The 18413-nt window shown below is 50.1% G+C and overlaps 1 protein-coding gene and 1 long non-coding RNA gene across 2 annotated transcripts in view; both read right to left on the reverse strand.

Annotated features, from left to right (window-relative positions):
• Positions 1-18317, reverse strand: part of LOC130542227 (uncharacterized) — a 37048-nt gene extending 18731 nt beyond the window's left edge. The window contains exon 1 of the long non-coding RNA XR_008956630.1: positions 1-18317. This exon is cut by the window's left edge and continues 13162 nt beyond it. This is a non-coding gene — a long non-coding RNA (uncharacterized LOC130542227).
• The window catches only part of GFOD1 (Gfo/Idh/MocA-like oxidoreductase domain containing 1), a 107378-nt gene that overhangs the window by 63181 nt on the left and 25784 nt on the right, over positions 1-18413 (reverse strand). The gene's annotated exons all lie outside the window — the stretch shown is intronic.

An 18413-nucleotide genomic window follows, 5' to 3' on the forward strand; every position in this document is an offset into this window, starting at 1 on the left:
CCGTCTATGAATATAAAACTATACCTCCCTAAAAATGAACAGAAAAAGTTTTTAATTTTAAGACACAAATGACTTGGGGTGCCTGGGTGGCTCAGTCAGTTCAGCGTCTGACTCTTAATTTCGGCTCAGGTCATGATTTCAGGGTCGTGACATTGAGCCCCGTGTCCAGCTCCATACTCAGCAGGGAATCTGCTTGGGGTTTTCTCCCTCTGTGCCTCCCCCAACTCGCACACACTCGCTCGTGCACGCGCTCGCTCTCTCTCAGATAAATAAATAAATCTTAAGGAAACACGAATGAGTTTTCTCAACTAGTAATACATTAATTCTCTAACATTATATATGACATATTTTACATAAATTATATATAACATTCATATATTAATCTACATCACTGAGCACTTATGGGCCTGACATATATATGATTGATACTATTTCCAATCTCGACCACCCACCACCCTGCAACATGGACACCACTGCTCCCATTTGACAAATGAAGAAACTGAGGCTCAGGGGCCAAGGATTGACCTAGGCCCGGGCCCCGGACCTCCTAAGGTCTGAAGTTCATGCACTCCAGGCTGTCTCCTGACCTCAGCGCCATGCTGTGACTTCTATTTCATTCCAGGAGTGAGCCCTCAGCATTGCAATGTCCCACATGCAACCCAGCCCAGTGGTGAACGTCCGGCCCCACGCACGTGTCAGTAAAACCCTCTGAACCGGCAAATCGGTGTCAGGGCTGGTGCTATGGTGGCGGTACTAGCTGATAATGTGCTGAGAGCAGAACTGTTAGCCAGACACAAGGTATTAATTTTTTATAATTGATATTTAAGGAGGTGATAGAGAAACCTATTAATATTCCACAAGTGGACATGATTTCATATCAGGGAATGAGAACAAAATCACAGAAAAGGAGGCCAATCTGTGTTCCTGACTTCTGGAGACATCCTCCCTGCCATCACGGCACTTGGGAATTAATCGTTTCAGAGGTGCTGCGTAGAAGATTCGAGATCTGCCACCTCAACTTTACTCACGTTTGATTTTCTGGAGACTGCCCCCTTGTCAAACACGAAAACAGGATTGAGTTGTAAGCAGCTATTGTAATGCCTGGGCTACGGCGGGGAGGGAGGGTCAGAGAAGAAACAATTGAAAAGGGAAGATGATGAGTCCCTGGGATTGCAGATGGATCTGGGTGCACTCACAAGGCTGAAAAAGTCAGATGAGAGTAGCACCCGGTCCCGGGCAGGCCTGACCCAGGAGGGGCTCTGAGGCCCAGCCCTCCTCGATGGCACTGCTGCCGGCTTGGAGGCTGTCAGTCTGTCTGTCTGTCTCAAAGGCAAGAACTATCATCCAGAGCCTTCCTTCATGGACACGAGAAATATTACGGTTCTGCATTTGAGGCGTTTTCTCTGCATGTAGAGAAGCTGAGCTAGTGATGAAGGGTGTTGTTTACTGAGCAATTACTATCCACCGGGCCCTAGATGAAGCACGTGGCACGTATCACCTCTTTTTATCTTCAGGGGGACCATCTACAGTAGATAATATCACCCCCCTTGACATACAAGGGAACACAGCTACTGAATAGTAAATTTCTCCACGGTCTGTCTTGAGCCGTGGCTCTCGACACGCTTATCCACTATGGAGGGAGAGGAAGGATCCTTTACAAAATACCCCTGTCTGGGCTCCTCCCCCAGAGATTCTTATAATTCTGGCTCTAGGGTGTAGCCTGGGCATCCAGAGCCTGGGTGCTTCTAATGTTCGGTCAGGACTGGCCATCACCGCACTAAGGCGAGTCAGTGGGGGAGGTAAGAGTCAGACCCAGGTCTGTCTAATTCCAGAGTCTGTGATCAAAACTGCTCATCTCTACGGCCCTCCGTGCTGAAATTAGGAACATCAGGTGCTGTCACTCAGTAGTACTTGTTACAGGAACACCAGGCTAGACCGGTTCTTCCATCCCGGGCTGCCCGGGTCTCCCTGCGGTTCCAGATCCTTCGACCTAAGGGTTAATGTGAGTTCTTTGTCAACCATGCCCACGCGCACTATAATCACTCAATCTTCAGACAAGGGCTCTCACGCCCTGCCCCTGGGCAGCACCTCTCATTTCTAGAAAAGCAAGAGCTCCGACGCCCTCCCATTCCAGGACTGGCTTGGTCTCCTGGCAGCAATTTTGCTAACAAATGTTTTCAGAAATCAAAACCAGATACGTTTCCTATTAAATCAGAGAACAGCTTTCAATGTAAACAGTACTCAGGTTATTATCCAAACATCCGCAGCCCATTTGGAAAAACGCAGAGCCCTTTAATACTTTAAAAAGAAGGGCTTTTGTCGCTATCTTTCCGTGCTTCAGCTTTGCCAAAACTTCCCTGGCGTGTGTCTGTCCTGCTCTCCGGCCATCCTCCACTCTCTCCTCTTCCCTACCGTTCCTCCCCCACGGGACAGACAGAACCACTATGATTATCTGGGCATTTGGACACACGGGGATAAAAAGAACAGGCTTTGGCCCGCTGCACTGGTAATTTCGTCCGCTTATCTAAAAGTAATCAGACCCCTGCGAAGAACTTATTCCACGATTCACATCTGCCCGGGCTGATACAATTTCATATCATAAGCATTTAATATTAAGTTCGCCTCCCCCAGTCCCCCCTACTAGCGGGGATAGTGCTGTGCCGAGAAGCGTCCTCAACAATGCAGGACAAAATGGGGTGCAAACATGTTTGATGAAGGCTTGTCGGGCAGGGGGATGGAAGGGGATGGGTGTGTACCCAGAGCCGATTGCCCGGCCCTTGTTCATGGAGAAGTGGACAAGGCTATGGTCTCATGGAAACCGCGAGCCTTATCTCACCAACCATTTCGATGTCTAACTCGCTGTGACCTCAGGCAAGCGCCCTAAAACCACTTGGGGCCCGGTTTCCTTCTGGATTCTGACAACTTCTCCAGCCCCACAGGTCCATGAGCACCAGCGCGGACATCCGCTCTCCTCCCTGGTCCTCATGTGCCTGCTGCCACCTCGGACATGTGGGCTTTGCCCTTGTTTCTGAACTGGGGGCGGTTCGGGTGAAGAGCCTGGGGGGGTGGGGGCAACAAATCTGAGATCACTGCAAATGACAAGACCTCTTTAAAATGAAACACGGCACACAAAACTGCCACGTCCCACAGATAGACACCCCCCACACACCCCCACCCCCACCCCCGCCAAGAGGAAAGGAGGAAATATTTGAATGCAGACTTCTCTTCCATTTCATTCTCTGGGCAAAGAATTTCTTAATCTTCTCAGCTCCCCTATCAAAATCAACCTTCTCTAATTAGGAAGTGAAGCCCCCTTAATGTAACTTAATAATACAAATACCAGCCCTCCCATAACAGCACACTTCTGGTCAGTAATGCAGTAACAGGCCAGCTTATGCACACGGTAGTGGGGGTTAAAGACGGCGAAGAAACAGAGCTCAGCCTCCAGCAGAAGGCAAAGTGGAAGAAGATGGAGGAGGGAAGCTGTTAGCATTCAGGTAAAGGCGAGGGCTGGCAGCCTTCCAAACCCGCACATGTTCTGCACTCCAGTCTCCATAAAGGGCCAGATTTCCTGATGCTTGCTAAGCACCACTTCTCATATTCGTATGCGAATATTCAGGAACTAATATGCATCTCAACGAGATCCAGACACTGCCATGGCCATAATCTATTTGAGGACAGTAATAATGTTTGCACTTGTACTCAGCCCTCAATCTAAGGAGACCAAGATCCAACCCCACCTTTTCCCATATCCGGATGGCCAGAGAATTCAAACAATTTAGGAAAACAAACTCTCGCTTAACATTTTCCAGGGCCAAAGGCAAACAGATCTTGTCCTTTGGCAATGCCTGGCTTCTTCCCTCTCCAAGCCACAGTTCTGACATGGAGAGAAGTTTCCTGCCATCAACCAGAGGGAGTGACAGCTGGGTCTCACATCACTGTTTTGCTAACAAGCTTGATTTCAAAGGTACTATTCTCCCTTATTCCTGCAGAATCAAGAGACGTACCCCATAAGGAGACATCTTAATGCTGTAGCTTAGAGCATGCACAAACATACTAAAATGCAGGTCTAATCTTTAAGAAGCCAGTAGCTTGTCCGGCTGGGTTGCAGGGTCTGTACGTCCAGCCCTTCGCCGTCCTAAGCCTCTGGGCCTGGACACCATAGGTCAGGTCTGATCTCTTAATGGAGTATCACATCAAGCCACCAGCCAGGTACGGCAGCCTTGATGGGAGGAAATGTACACGGTAGTAGATGGGAGGTGGGAGAGGGTCTGTTCAACTGCGAAGGGGAAAGTGATGCTGGCAGGGACCAAAAAGGACTAGCAAAGGGAGAGGGAGTTTGGACCCTCCACCTTAACCACGTTGCTAACAAGAACAGCCCACTGCTAACATCCTTACGGAGCTAAAGGTTAACAGAGTGACAGCTCTGGGGACTGTAACACAACAGAGGACAGGCTTTGAAACAGTCACATCATTAAATGGAATTTATTTCAAATCACCTTTCAAGCCCCAAACACGGGTCTATTCACCTGGGACTTCCAAAATCGAATCCTAAGAACCAGCACTCCAGGGCTGACCCAGAAGAATGAGGCCAAAGTGTCAAAACAGAGACCTGTCTTTGTTAGAATAGGGGCCACCAGCAAGGTGATTATATCACGGGATGGCCGTGATCGCTCAACTGGAGGCAAAGGGAGGACCGTCCTTCTGGAAAAGCCACTCAGCCAGGGAAGAGCCTGGGTGTGCAGCCCCAGGAGAGGAAGGCTGAGCCAGGAGAGGCTGGGTGTCTGCCAGTCCAAACAGGCCTGCTGCAGCCACCTGCTAATCCCAGAGTGACATTCTCAAGCAGTGTCAGCAGGCACGTCCCCGAGACGGGTGGTGAAGGACACGTACAGGCTGCGTCTACTCCCTCAAACACATTTACGCAAGTGACAGCCAGTTACGGCAAGGGGGGGCCTGCAAGAAAATGGGTGTCCTAAGAAAGGAGGTGAAGTCCGCCATGATCCCACGAATCCATCCGGACAGTGAAGACAGCTTTTAGAAGCTGGAGGCACGCATTTGAGTCCCCCCTCCTTCCACCAGCCCACAGCAACGTGTCACTTATCCTCACCAGGCCCTTCTCGGAACACCTTGTAGGCCCTACAGCTGACACGGCCTCCTGAATTCCAGGCCCATCTGTTCTAGGCGTCAAAGTTTATTGGCAAAAATTTTCCTAATCTGAAAGGGAATGTTTAAGAGATGTTGGGGGAACCTAGAGGCCCTCCCAGATGTTAACCAGATCACCGTTTTGCCATCATCATAAAGGAGCAAAGATTTAAGTTGGAAGGTGTACTAGTCTGTTAGGGCGGCCCAGACTCGGTGACTCAAACAGCAGAGATGTATGGTCTCACAGTTCCGGGGGCTGGAAGATCGAGATACGGACGGGGCCGGGTCCCTCTGGGGGTGTGATGGAGAGTCTGTTCTATGGCTTTCTCCTGCTTCTGGTGGTCTGCAGGCAGTCCTTGGCTTATTCCCTAGCACCCCAATCTCTGCCTTTATCTTCACATGGAGCTCTCCTTGGGCAAATGTCTGCCTCAAATTTTCCCTTTTTATAAGTCATACTGGATTAAGGCCCACCCAATGACCACATTTTAACCCGAAGGCCCTATTTCCAAATAAGGTCACATTCTGAGGTATTAAGGGTTAGGACTCCAACATAACTTTTCTTTGTTGGGGTGGGGGAAGGGTGGAAGGGAGCAAATGCTGCCCATACTGGAAGGAATCTTAAAGACCCAGGGATTTACAAGCTATGTTCTATGAAATACCAACTTTTAAAAATGCTCCTTAAATAAAGAATCCTTCCACAGGTGTATACTTAACCCCAAATTCATTGAGTTGCGTACATTAAATACATATGGCTTTTTACATGTCAGTCATATCTCAATAAAGTGTTTTTAAAAAACACAAGATTTTATTTTTTTTTAAAGATTTTATTTATTTATTTGACAGAGAGAGAGACAGTGAGAGAGGGAACACAAGCAGGGGGAGTGGGAGAGGAAGAAGCAGGCTCATAGCGGAGGAGCCTGATGTGGGGCTCGATCCCATATCGCCGGGATCACACCCTGAGCCGAAGGCAGATGCTTAACCGCTGTGCCACCCAGGCGCCCCTAAAAAATACAAGATTTTAAAAAGTACTAAAATAGAAAAAGAGACAGAGAAAGAATCCTCTGGTCCAATATGTTTGAGAAATGCTCCAACTGTATCCGAGAAATCCATTATTACACCACACATTTATGAAGCACCTCTCCCCTACGACAGTTCCTGAGCTCGTGGAGACTCCAAAATTCAGTAAGACCTGGTTACTTCTGAGGAACTGGGTTTTGGAGGACGATGCGGGTGAGGGTAGAGAGAGCAGTGAATGTCAGCGTACCGTGTAAGTGCTATGAAAAGGGCAGACACAGGTCCCTACGGGGGCCCAGAGGAGAGAACTTACCCGAGCCTTGGAGAAGGGGAAGGCGTTAAGAGAAGGCTTCCTGAGGGGGAAGCCTAGCTGGGTCATTAAAGAATGCAGAGGAGTTTGCCCGTCAAAGTCATCAGGACAAAGGCCTGGTCAAGAAAGTGAAGGGAACGGAGCTCTAACGCAACATACACGTGAGGCAACGTCACAAGCTAAATGCTCCTAGAGAACAGAGGACAAGGCAAGCAGGGCGGACGGTAAAAGATGAAGAGATGCAGGCCACGGAGGGCTTGAGGTTTATGCCAAGAGTGAGAAGAGCCAGTGGAAGGAAGCACTTAGGCATGGGGGGTCGCAGAACGAGAACCTCCTCTGAACAGACACGGAGTAGATAGGAAAGAATAGAGGCAGGAAGGCCCACGAGGAGGCTGTTAAAAGATTACCGTGAGGCTAGAATTGGCAAATCATTTTGCAGCCATCATAACAAAAGACACACCATCGGGGAACACTAAATCGAGGGGGAAACTGTGAAGGCGGACGGAACGTAACCCTAAAGAGTATCCCCCACGGATTGCTTATTAGTTGCAATGCCCAAAATAGTAATGGGCAGAGGAGAAATTGGGAATGCCTGAACAGGGTGGTCAGAATGACTCAGCAGCGATGCTGGGCAGAGGGATCGTGCATTTCTACATGGGATCCAGCCGAGAACGTATATAATCTGAATTTAACTATGAAGAAACTCTGACAGACCCAAACAGAGGGACAGTCTCTTTTTTGAAAAGAGAAAGAAAAAGGAACTGTATCCTTCCAACATGCGAATGTCATAAGAGACAAAGAAAAACTTGCAGACGTTCCAGATTAAAGGAGCCTAATGAGACACGACAAGTAATGCATGTGTCAAGCAAGGCATGACACGGACTGGAGCCTGTGGCGAGGCGGGGAAGCACTAGAGCAGACATTATGGGGTCAAGTGGCAAAGCTGGAACGTGGAAGGGAGACTGCAGGAAGACGTTGCCTTGAGGGTTAATTCAGTGCAGTTGGTAACGGCCTCGGGATGATGTAACAGCACACCCCTCTTCTTAGGAAACACACGTGGAAGTTTTTAGGAGTTAGGGGCCATGATGTATGCAACTTACCCTCACACGCTGAGGAAAAGATTAGAGGGGTGTGTGTGTGTCTGTGTGTGTGTGTGTGTGTGTGCGCGCAGACGTGCATGGGGAGAGAGCAGATACCAGCACCCGTGCAACAGGGATGAGACCTTAACAGCAGGTGGATCTGCGTAAAGGATAGATGAGAGTTCTTCGCGTTATTTGCATTCTTGAAATTCTTTCCCAATCATAAGCTGGAAGAGAGAGAATGCTGAGGGCCTGAACTGGGGGAGCGCTGGCAGCAATGGAGACCGGAGGGGGTAAAAGGTGCCGTGGTGGGTAAGATTTGGGGAGACAAGGGGCCAGGGGAGACACGTAGAATGACTCCAAGTCCCTGGTGTGTGTATGCTGAACACAGGCAGGGAAGAAAGAGGGAGAGCAAGCTGACCTGCTGGGAAAAGGAGAGCATTCCGGATTAATGTCCAGCAGTCATGGTTCCTTCAAAAACCTCTTTCTTAATAACGTCTGTAATTGGTCACACTTGACTCTGGCTACAACCCATCGTAGACAGGGAATGCTCACTGTAGGCGGGTATTTTCCATTAATTTCCCTTTTTGCTTTGCAAGCACCCCTCAGTCATTTTTTCCAGGCGACTGTGGAGCTGCGGTGTTGCCTCCTCATTCTGTCTGAAGGAAAGTTCTAGAAGCCCCTACTCCCAAGTGTCTCCTCCACCCCCATAAGGCAGTTGGCACCGCGAGTTGTCTGCACAAAGGAAGCACTTGACAAAAGGGGCTGGCTGACAGTTTCCCTTTTTTGTCATTTTGTCATTTTAGCCCCACAGAAGGATGCTCTGATCGGTCTTCCACCAAACAGGGATCTCTGAACAATTTCAAAAAGAAAATGAAAGTTTCCAAATGCCATGGCAACACTCAGACTTCCTCACCAATGCCGAGAGGCGCAGCCTATCTACCCACTCCATGCATGTCGTCTGCAGCGCCTCTGTGTGAGATTTGATGCCTTGTCACCACTCTCCCAAGGATACAGAAAAACGCGCTTAAGCTGTGCTCTGGTAAAGTCAGCGTCTCAAGCCACTTAACGTACAGACTCTCAGAACGGCCTCTGAGGGTCATGCTTCTAGCTACCCAGTGGGCCGGGTTCCAGCAACACCTCTTAAGATGCTCTGTTCTTGATGCCCCGGCTCCAGAGACAGAGCCGAAGCCCCTCCAACGCAGGGGCTGATGTTAAATGCTGGAGTGCGAAGAGTGATCTTTGGCCCCTGGAGAGCAAACACTGAATCACCCGGGAAATGCAGGCCGGCAGCAAGCAGAACAGAGAGCTGCGTAGAGATTCAAACACTATGGTTTGAGTTCTCGTGGTCCATAAAAGATCTGACAGCCAAGCACGAGAGTTCACACTCTCCACTACGTATGGACTCACAGTTCCCGCTAGTAACGGTGCAAGACTACCTTCCCAGCACAGAACTTGTTTCCAAACAGAACGCTTACCTAAAGCATGTGGGTTTTTTTTTTTTTAAAGATTTTATTTATTTATTTGACAGAGAGACAGCCAGCGAGAGAGGGAACACAGCAGGGGAGTGGGAGAGGAAGAAGCAGGCTCCCAGCGGAGGAGCCTGATGTGGGACTCGATCCCCGAACGCCGGGATCACACCCTGAGCCGAAGGCAGACGCTTAACGACTGCGCTACCCAGGCGCCCCAAAGCATGTGGTTTCTTATTAAAGTTCATGCAAATGGTCTAAGCCCTTCCTTGCATGTCTTCTCAAATGATTTTCCTCCAACATTTTTTCCCCTCTAACTTAAATAAGACTACCTGGCTTTCCTACTTGGCTCTGGAGAAATCTATAACCTCATCTGATAAAGAATCCTGAAAGATGCTGCCAGAATTGTCCTGATGAGAAGGCATGCCGGCCAAACTGTTTCAGAAAATGCCCTCTGTGTTCTGGAAATGCCAAGCTGAGGCAAGAGTTCCTTGCTGATTTTTTACACGTGGACCACAAAGGATCTGGTCTCTCCGTGGAGGGTGCCACATCTGGATTCTACGTGGGGCTGGGGAGAACATTAGCGCTCGGGACGCAATGTTAAGGACACTGAAGCTCCTCTTTGAACGGTCAGCAGAACCCTGACCCTCTCTGCCACGGATTAGCAGCGGGAAGCCGCACAGGGGTGTGGGGTTTATCTTGACGTGCTCTCGGGCACTCCAAAGTCCATAAGCGACCAGAGTCCCCAAGACCACGCCCAAGCCTGGGAGGAGGATTCACAGGACTCCGCATACAGTTCGTTATACCCAAGGCTATGACTGATCACAGCAAAGAACGGGGAGCCAGAACAGCAAAGGGAAAAGGCTCCCGGGACAGTCTGGGGGAACCAGGAGCAAGTTGTCAAGACTCCTTTCCTGGTGGAGTCACACAGGATAGGCTTAATTCCTCCAGTGGCCCCCAGTGACCACAGGTGTGCAATGCTGTCTGCCAGGGAAGCCCAGGAGAGACTACGTGTCCAGGGTTTTTATTGGAGGGCTGGTCAGGTATGCACTTTCTGCCTGGAATTTCTACCCAAATTCCGGACTTCCAGAAGGAAAGCAAGTGTTCGATATCAACCATACTGTTTGTACTAATAGTTCAGGCACAGTGAGCCATGCCTATCACTTAGGGAAAGTTTTAGATCAGTGTAGGGAACTATTTACAGTTAAGCTCCCAGATGTCAGCCAAGGGTCAACCGCGTGAGCCAGCCTTTCTCAGGCTAACAGTCTTGGGCCTGTGCAACAAGTAAACCAAGACTCAGGCCAAAGTATGTGAATCCCAGACCGCAGCTGCCTCGGGTTGGTGCCCGGTAAGGTGACCTGCCACGCTTTGACGTTAGAGAGGCTCCCACTTGGGGCTGGCCCAGTTTGATACAGATGACATCCTTTTCATCAGCTGTGATGCTCATTCTTGGTACACGCTTGACAACTCCTGCTGGAGTCCCTAATGGACATCACGGAAATTTCTCAGAACCAAAAGACCCCTGAAAGAACATCTGGTTCACTCTCTGCAGGATACGGAGGTGGAAAGAGACCCAGAGGGAGGTTAAGTGATTTTCCCAGAATAAATCTGGACTTGAAAGCCCCTTTTCTTCTGCCAGACTCTCTTGGCCCCTGACACCAACCTGGCCCTCAGTCATGACCTCCAGACCTGGGAGGAGGGAACAGACCAGCAACATGGAGGCCTGAGCCCAGGGAACAGGCTGGCTCTGTGACTGGGCCAGGCGGAGGTCAGGGAAGAGTGGTCATGAAGAGGTCATGGAGTATGCAGGGTCAAGTCCAGTGTGTCTTGATAAATACTGGGTCACCAGTAAAGCCCTCCAAAATAGTTGTTACGCCGGTAGTGGGATCGTGGCTCCAGGGGCCCACCAACATGAAGCCCGTAGCCTGGGGGCAGGGGCAGCCAAAGGCCAAGCAGCTTGCTATGGCCCCAGGCCAATGCATTGCACCATCATCCCAGGGCAGCAGGAATGCCAGTCCGCAAAGGGAACAAAAGACAACAGACCCAAGCAGTAAGAACCAAGGTCAAGGTAATGTTCACTCCAAAGACGTACAGATACTAGGCTGAGGTCAGAAAGACGAGCGATGCTGATCTAATCCACCAATGGAGGGAGGGCACCTGCACGCTGTGTTTTCTAGAACCAGAACTCCATTCCTGCCCCAATTCTTCATTCTCACAGGCAGAAGGGAAGCAGACACAGAATTTGGATTAGGTTGAAGAGATTCTAGATGAGTCTGGCTACTCTCTTAAATTGAGGAGTTACAGAGCCAGGTTTTGGTGGTCGTGGCTGTTTTCCGACACATGGACCGGGAAACAAAAGGTCAGTGGTCCAACAGAGAAGCCCAGACAAAGAGAGAAAACACGCCCTAGTTCCCTGCACCCCTGCCTCTGATCCTTCCTAAGACTGAGCCCCAGCTCTGTCTGCAGCTCCAGGAGATACCCGGACCCTAATCATCCCTCCCCCACCCACCCCAAACCCTTTCTGTCTACTCCTGGGGCTGGTTTCTAGGACCTCCAAGCAAAAGAGACCTAACGAATACCAGCAGGACTGGCTGCCCCAAGCTTGCAGAGCTCGCTGCTTCACTCTTTAGGACAAAGAAGGCCTGTGGAAATGTTCCAGATTAAAGGAGCCTAAAGAGGCGAGGGCTGAGGATGGCAGCCAACAGGGAAGAGGACAGATAAGAGGTTGGCCTGCCCCCGGCACTTCTCCAGCGCGGACCCTCCAGCTTGGGGCCCTGGACCAAGAAGGCGGACTCTGAAAGCCAACGCCATCCCTTTGAAGATTAGAGACCTGAGCACGCAGTTCAACTCCTCCGGACCTCAGTGATTCTTGTCGGTAAAACATCTAATTATGCAGGCCCCCCATCCCTTTTCCAAACTCTCTGGGGCCAGATGCAAGTTAGCACTCCCAGGTTTCAGAAAGATAATACGGTGCATTTACTAGATGTTACATATCACGCCCAGCATTTTTCTCTACAGAGAACAGCGTGGAGCATTCCCATAATGTGGAGGAGAAAAATCAAACCATAAATTATCTCCCATCAGTCCAGCTTAGGTTCTGTGATCAAATGAGTTTACACAAAACCAAAGGAAAAAATTCAATTTTCACACTTCGGTTTGTGTGTTTTGGTTTTTTGGTTTTATTTGTGTTTTGTTTCGGGTTGGGTTTTGCCTTTTGGGTTTTTTTGTGCACTCAGAATTGAGGTTTAGGGACCGTGGCCCTGTGTCTATCTTGTTGGATTATTCCGAGGACGACCCGGGTTAATCCAGGGCACCACTTTGCACAATGCCTGCTACCACCTACGATTACATCGATTAGGTCTGTGTCTCGCACTGGGCCGCAAGCTCCTTTAACACATGGAGACACTATCTTAGTTGTTTTCAAATTCACCTTAGCACCCAGGGAAGTGTTCCGTGCACCGCGAGGCTTGAATAAATGTTTGTTAAATGCATAAATCTAGTTTCGAAGGTAAATTTTCTTTTTGGCATTCAAAACACAATGGATCCTTGCAGATTCCCTACAGGAGACAATTACGGAATCATCTGAGGATGCACTCATGTAGAAATCCAGGTGGCAACACCCTGACTCCTTTCAATGCAACTCTGTAAAGCATCCTTTGTCATAGGAGGTCCTCAGAACTTTAAACACAACTCAAATGGCAGAGAGAGCAGTGTAGCAGCTTACATTTAGTGAGAGCGACGATATGCCAAGTGGTTAAAGAACTTTACATGTATTAACTCATTTGTTCCTTTCAACCATTTTTTTTTAATTTGCCCATTTTACTGATATGGGAGCACAGCAGGTAACCTACCTAAAGATACGCTGCTAGTAAGTGGCAGCTTTCAACCAGGCCCTCAGACCCCACAACTTGTGCCTCCAGGGCCCCCCACATAAGGTAAAGACAAAAACCCTTTTACTCAAATCTTATGGGTTAAATTGTGTCTCCCCACTGCCAACCCTCCACGAAAGATGAAGTCCCAGCCCCCAGTACCTGCGAATGTGACTTTATTTAGCAAAGATGTCTGCAGATGATCAAGTTAAAATGGGGGAACTGGGGTCCTTATAACAGGGGGACATTTAGACATACGGACACACACACACACACACACACACACACACACACACACACACGGAGAACACCCCTGCACATGAACACAGAGACGGAGGGATGCTTCTACAAGCCAAGGAATGACAAACACCCCCAGCAGCTCGGGGACAGGCCTGGAAGGGATTGTCCCGACACTTGGATTCCAGCCTTCTGGCCTCCAGAACTCTGAGAAATTAATTTCTGTTGTCGAAACCACGCAGCTGGAGGTATTTTGTTAAGGCAAGCATCAAGCTGCTAAAAGAAATCTGCTGGAACCAGCAAGGGCAAGGTGGCTTAGTGGAATGACAGCAAGAGTTCCAGGGCACCAAGGAGCCTGTCGCTCATGGGCGCATTGCCAAATCCTACCTCCTGGCCTTTCGGTGACTGCTGCTTTTAAAACCAACCAAGAAGAAACCAAGAGAAGACGCATTTCCATGCCGCCCACGAGCTCCTTAGAATGAGCAACGGCACAAGTCCCAAGTGCACGTGTGTTCTCACACGCATTGCCCATGAAGCAGAAACCCCCGTCTCCACTGCTGGCACTCTCCACCTCCCACAGACCAGGGGCTGCTCATGACTCAGAAACGAGAGCTGATGGCCAGGGACCGAAGCCAGCGCTTTCTACCCCTTCTGTGGGCTGCCAGCAGGAGACAGAAGTGGCCCCACGTGGGATACCAGAGTAGGAGTCAGGGAGGTGTGTGTGTGGCGGGGGGGGGGGGGGCTGATGCGGGGGTTACTTCAGACCCCAGGACCTTAGCGTCATCCTTTGGCTATCCCAGCAAACCTCTGGCTGCCCCGCTATAAGAAACCTCACGGAGGTTATAAAGGCATCGGGATGAGATTTTATACCATCTGAGGCTACGGCTCCCGCTAGAGTTGAGGGTTTAGTCATCTGAGGCCATCTGATCTAAATCTCCCTGCTCACGTGCCTGTCACCCAGGGGCTCTGCGCACACGCCCCGCCACCCCCAGGCCCCTGTCCCTGTGAGCACCTAGGCAGAAAGCACGCGACTGGCAGCGGGCGGCTACACCTCGAGAGCGGTGCGCGGTGGGTCAGGTTTCCGACCCGATCGGGACGGAGTTTTACACTCAGGGTTACTGCTTTCAGGAGTCCCTATCACTAAATCACCTTGGTAATTCCAGACACCCGTCAGGGGTTTTGTTTCCCGAGAGGGAAGCCAGCCCTGGGCTCACAGAAACCGTGGAGAATGGTTCTAGGCAAGGAGGCTACCGTGAGGGGGAAGCCCCCTCGTCTCGGGTCTGAATTTGGTGGTAGAAACACTGGAGAGGTGGACGCGTGTGACTCTAAAGAGAAAATCCTCCCTTTGTCTCCCCAAAGGTTGACAGACTGACGGGGTGAGGTCTGGAACTGTAGGCAAATGGGCACCACGAAGGAAGTTCCAGGGGGTCAAGAGAAACTGAGGGTTCTTACAGATGGGTTTCGCTTAAAAAAAAAAAAAAGAACAATAGCATCATGACAGATCCGGTGTATTCCACTCTCCTTGATCCATTAAATACAAGTTCATTTTTAAATTACCAGTGGCACTCACCTCTAATCCCTTCCAGAAAAAAAACAAGGATCTACAGAATTTACAGACAGATCTCAATGGCTCTCTTACTGCAGACATCAATGCTGAACCGAGCGTTCGACGTGACATACAGCCTCCTCGAGCCTCACAGACCCGCGCCCTCCCCTCCACACCAGGCACTCCCGGGGATGAAACTTTTCCTGTTCGCACACTCACAGGACCGTTATCAAGGAGAATGAAGAGTTCCCATGCATTCTTGAAATAAGAACAAGAGACCTCAAGCACAGGGCACGGCCCCTGCAGGAGGTGCTGAGCTATGCCCCTCCCCCACCCTGGGGACCCTGGGCAGAGGGGTCTGGGGAGCACCAGGCAGGGGCACCTTCCCACCCCTCTCTGCTCCCACGACTAACAGGTGACTTAGTGGCCCACGTGGGAAAATCAGAGACGGGGCTTTGCTTCATAAATTTGAGGCAGAGAGGCAGAGACACACATGCCCGATGTGGAAAGTGGGAAAGAGGAGCTTAGCCTTCCCGGACACGCTCCGTCCTGTGCACCCCAAGGCAGACTTGCCAGGTGCAAAATGAGCACCTGCCAGGGATTTGAGGTGACCTGGGCTTGCTGTAATTTTCCAGAGCCTAAAATGGAGGAACAGTCTCTAGAAAGTTCGACAGCCTGTAGAACTCTGCCCTACGGACAGCAGGTGGTCAGGAAATGTGTGGGGATGATCATTAATAAGTCCGCCTCCAGCAGAGAGCCCAACTCGAAATGCGTTTCTTGTCCGTCCCCAGCTCGGGGTCCTCAGAACCGGTACAGAGAATAAATCCTCCGCCCAGGGAATGATGGGGCTGGGGCTGGATGACACCGTACTCGAAGTTTCTATGCCAGGTTCCTGATTATTGATTATTGGTGGGGAGCCCACTAAGTGTTAGCAACCATCTGTAACACATTGCTGCAGCTGGCTGTGATTCAGAGTAAGCAAGACATCCTTCGTAGAGTTTTAAGCTGGACTCTGTAACTTAGGTTCTCGGGAAGTAGCCGCCAGCCTCTTCTCGCAAGAAAACTGAACATGGAGATTTCACTGGCTCTGTTCTCAATGCTCTTAAATCATTCGCTTGGGTTACTTTGGCGACAACCTTTGGTTGAAACCAAGAAGTGTCTTCCATCCAGGCAACAGCAGAAGTTCCAGATACAATTCCTGGAGCTCAGACTGGGATCAGTGGTTCAAAAGGATTCCACTGTTTCCCCCAGTCTATCCCATCCCACAAACCTAGAGATCTTGGCTCACCCAAAAGAAACTAAGGACAATTAAAATACAAGTCTAATTGATTGTTTCCTAGTCCCTTGGCCCTGTTTTCCTCATCCAGACTTTTTAAACCTTCTTTGTATTATTTATCATCTAATAAACCATTTCCAAACTCCTCTGAAATAGAGATGTAATCAATAATGCTCCCCACTGAACTGGAAAGGCAGTCTGCTGGGTGGGGCAGTCACACTGATCTTGACTACAGTCCCAGACCCTCCCCATTAGCTGTGTGACCTTCAGCAAGTGATCTGAACTCTCTGGGCCCAACTGTCTTCCTTTATAAAATGGTACTAATACCTGCGTTATAGGGTTATTGCAAGGATCAAATGAGATGATAGGAAACTGTTTTGTGGGGGTAGTACTGTCCTAGCTGTCATCACTAAGGCAGCCAGAAAAAGATCCCATTGCTCCTCAAGCGAAAGGAGTGAATGTAGAGGAAGATGAGGGGGCATTTCTGATGTGGTTTCTTCTAAGAAGTGATATGGGGTAGGGAGAAGAAAAGCCCGAGGGACAGCTCCTGCAGTAACCAAGAGATTAGACCAGTGTTTCGTTCATCGAAAGCAAGATGGACAGATAAAGACAGGGACATGGAGGAAGGATCCAGAGATTTTTGTCCCATCTTCACCAACTGTTATGAGTCGAATTACGTCTCCTCAAAAGATGCTGAAGTCCTAAACCCCAGAACCTCAGAGTTAACCTGATTTTAAAATAGAGTCTTTGCAGATGCTAGAGGTAAAGCAAGGGAAAGTGGGCCCTAATCTAATGTGACTGGTGTCCCTATTAAAAGGAGAAATTTGGACACACACACACGCATGGGGAGAACGTCATGTGGAAAGGAAGGCCCAACAGGGATGATGCATCTACAAGCCCAAGAACATGGAGACTGCCAGACACCCCAAGAAGCGGGAGAAGGGCACGGCGCAGAGGCTCCTGCAGCCCTCAGATGGTACCAACCCTGAGGACACTTGACTTGGGGCTTGAGGCCTCCAGGCCGGGGAGACAATACATTTCTGTTGGTTAAGCCCCTGTTTTGTGAGACTGCACTATAGAAGTATTATTTCTATCAAGCAGAGGAAGTTATTATTACTATTATTATGACTTACTGTATTTTAGCACCACTGGGCACAGGACCGATGCTGAGAAATGAGCCCGTGGCTGGCGCCTTCATCGTGCCGTCCTGTTACTGTCTAGGTACCTCCAGCGCCCTTCTGTCACTCAGGGCCCTTCTGCCAACACTGCAGCTCACGCTCGCTACCAGGTCAACAGGCCCTAACACGGCCTCCCCACGCACAGAAGCAGTTGTACACGCTCCTCCGCTCCAGCCTGTGCGGACTCTGGGGAGCACTCAGTCCTCTGTTTGTTCCTACTTCCCTCCATCAGGGACCCCGGGACAAGCCCACCTCATGCCATCTTTGTCAGCAATGGTCCCACCAAACCCCCTTTCCTTTGCACTCAGACGTGGAGTCCAAACAGTTAGCTCCTTAAAAGAAAATAACAATCAAGTTCGGACAACAGCTGAGCCTGCCAGAGAACCTCACATCCCTGCAGAATATGCCTACATCTCCCATTTACAGGTCCCTCTCCCCACCTCCTTCTGTGGTAGGTGGATTCAGTTCCCATACACACTCAATGCCCCCAACAGAGTGATACCACTACTTTACTCTCTCTAAAAACCACCTCGGTTACATTTAATCATACACTGGTGGAGGGAGGTTGGGAACACCTCCTCAAATTCCTCGATGCCCCTCCCATCGAGCGGGGTGATCTATGTCCCTGCGCCTTGAGCCCAGGGCCTTTGTCACAGCCTCAATGAACAGAATGAGACTGAGTGACGGCAGGACTTCTAAGCCTGGGTTCGAAAAAGCACGTTAGTAGCATCTGGCGGTTTCTGGGACACTCACACTGGGAAGAAGTCCAGCCCTAAAATCTCACAGGGAGAGATGAGAGAAGGCAGTGGGAGTCGAGGAGCCCCAGCTGTTCCAGCACCCCCGCCCCGGTTGATCCTGTCTTCCCTGCCCAGGTACCTGACAGGTGTAGAAGGAACTTTCAAGAAGACCCCAGGCCCGTCCACCATCGGACTACAACAGCATGAACGACCCCGAGTGAGAACCGTCTAGGGGAGCCCAATCAACGTCTAAGTTGGTGAGCAAAAGAAATGATTGTTACTGGTTCTTTTGCTGTTACTATATTCAGCCACTGCTTGGGAGAGACGTGGCGCAGCTCTAGATCACTGGCACGACTCATGCTGTGTGCTCGTCCCTCGGTGACACACACAGTAGTCCTACGCCGTGGGAGGAAGCTCATCCCTCCCTCAGCCTCTCCCCTGCCCTCTCCCTCCACCTGCCATTCCTGCCATCTGCCAGTCCACCCTCCCACTATCTGTGTTTATTCCAGTGCCACCCTGCTCAGGACCACAGCGAGTCCCACCCCCCGGCTGGCCT

This window comes from Ursus arctos, unplaced genomic scaffold (genome assembly GCF_023065955.2).
Source record: "Ursus arctos isolate Adak ecotype North America unplaced genomic scaffold, UrsArc2.0 scaffold_31, whole genome shotgun sequence".
In the NCBI taxonomy this organism is placed as follows: Eukaryota; Metazoa; Chordata; class Mammalia; order Carnivora; family Ursidae; genus Ursus; species Ursus arctos.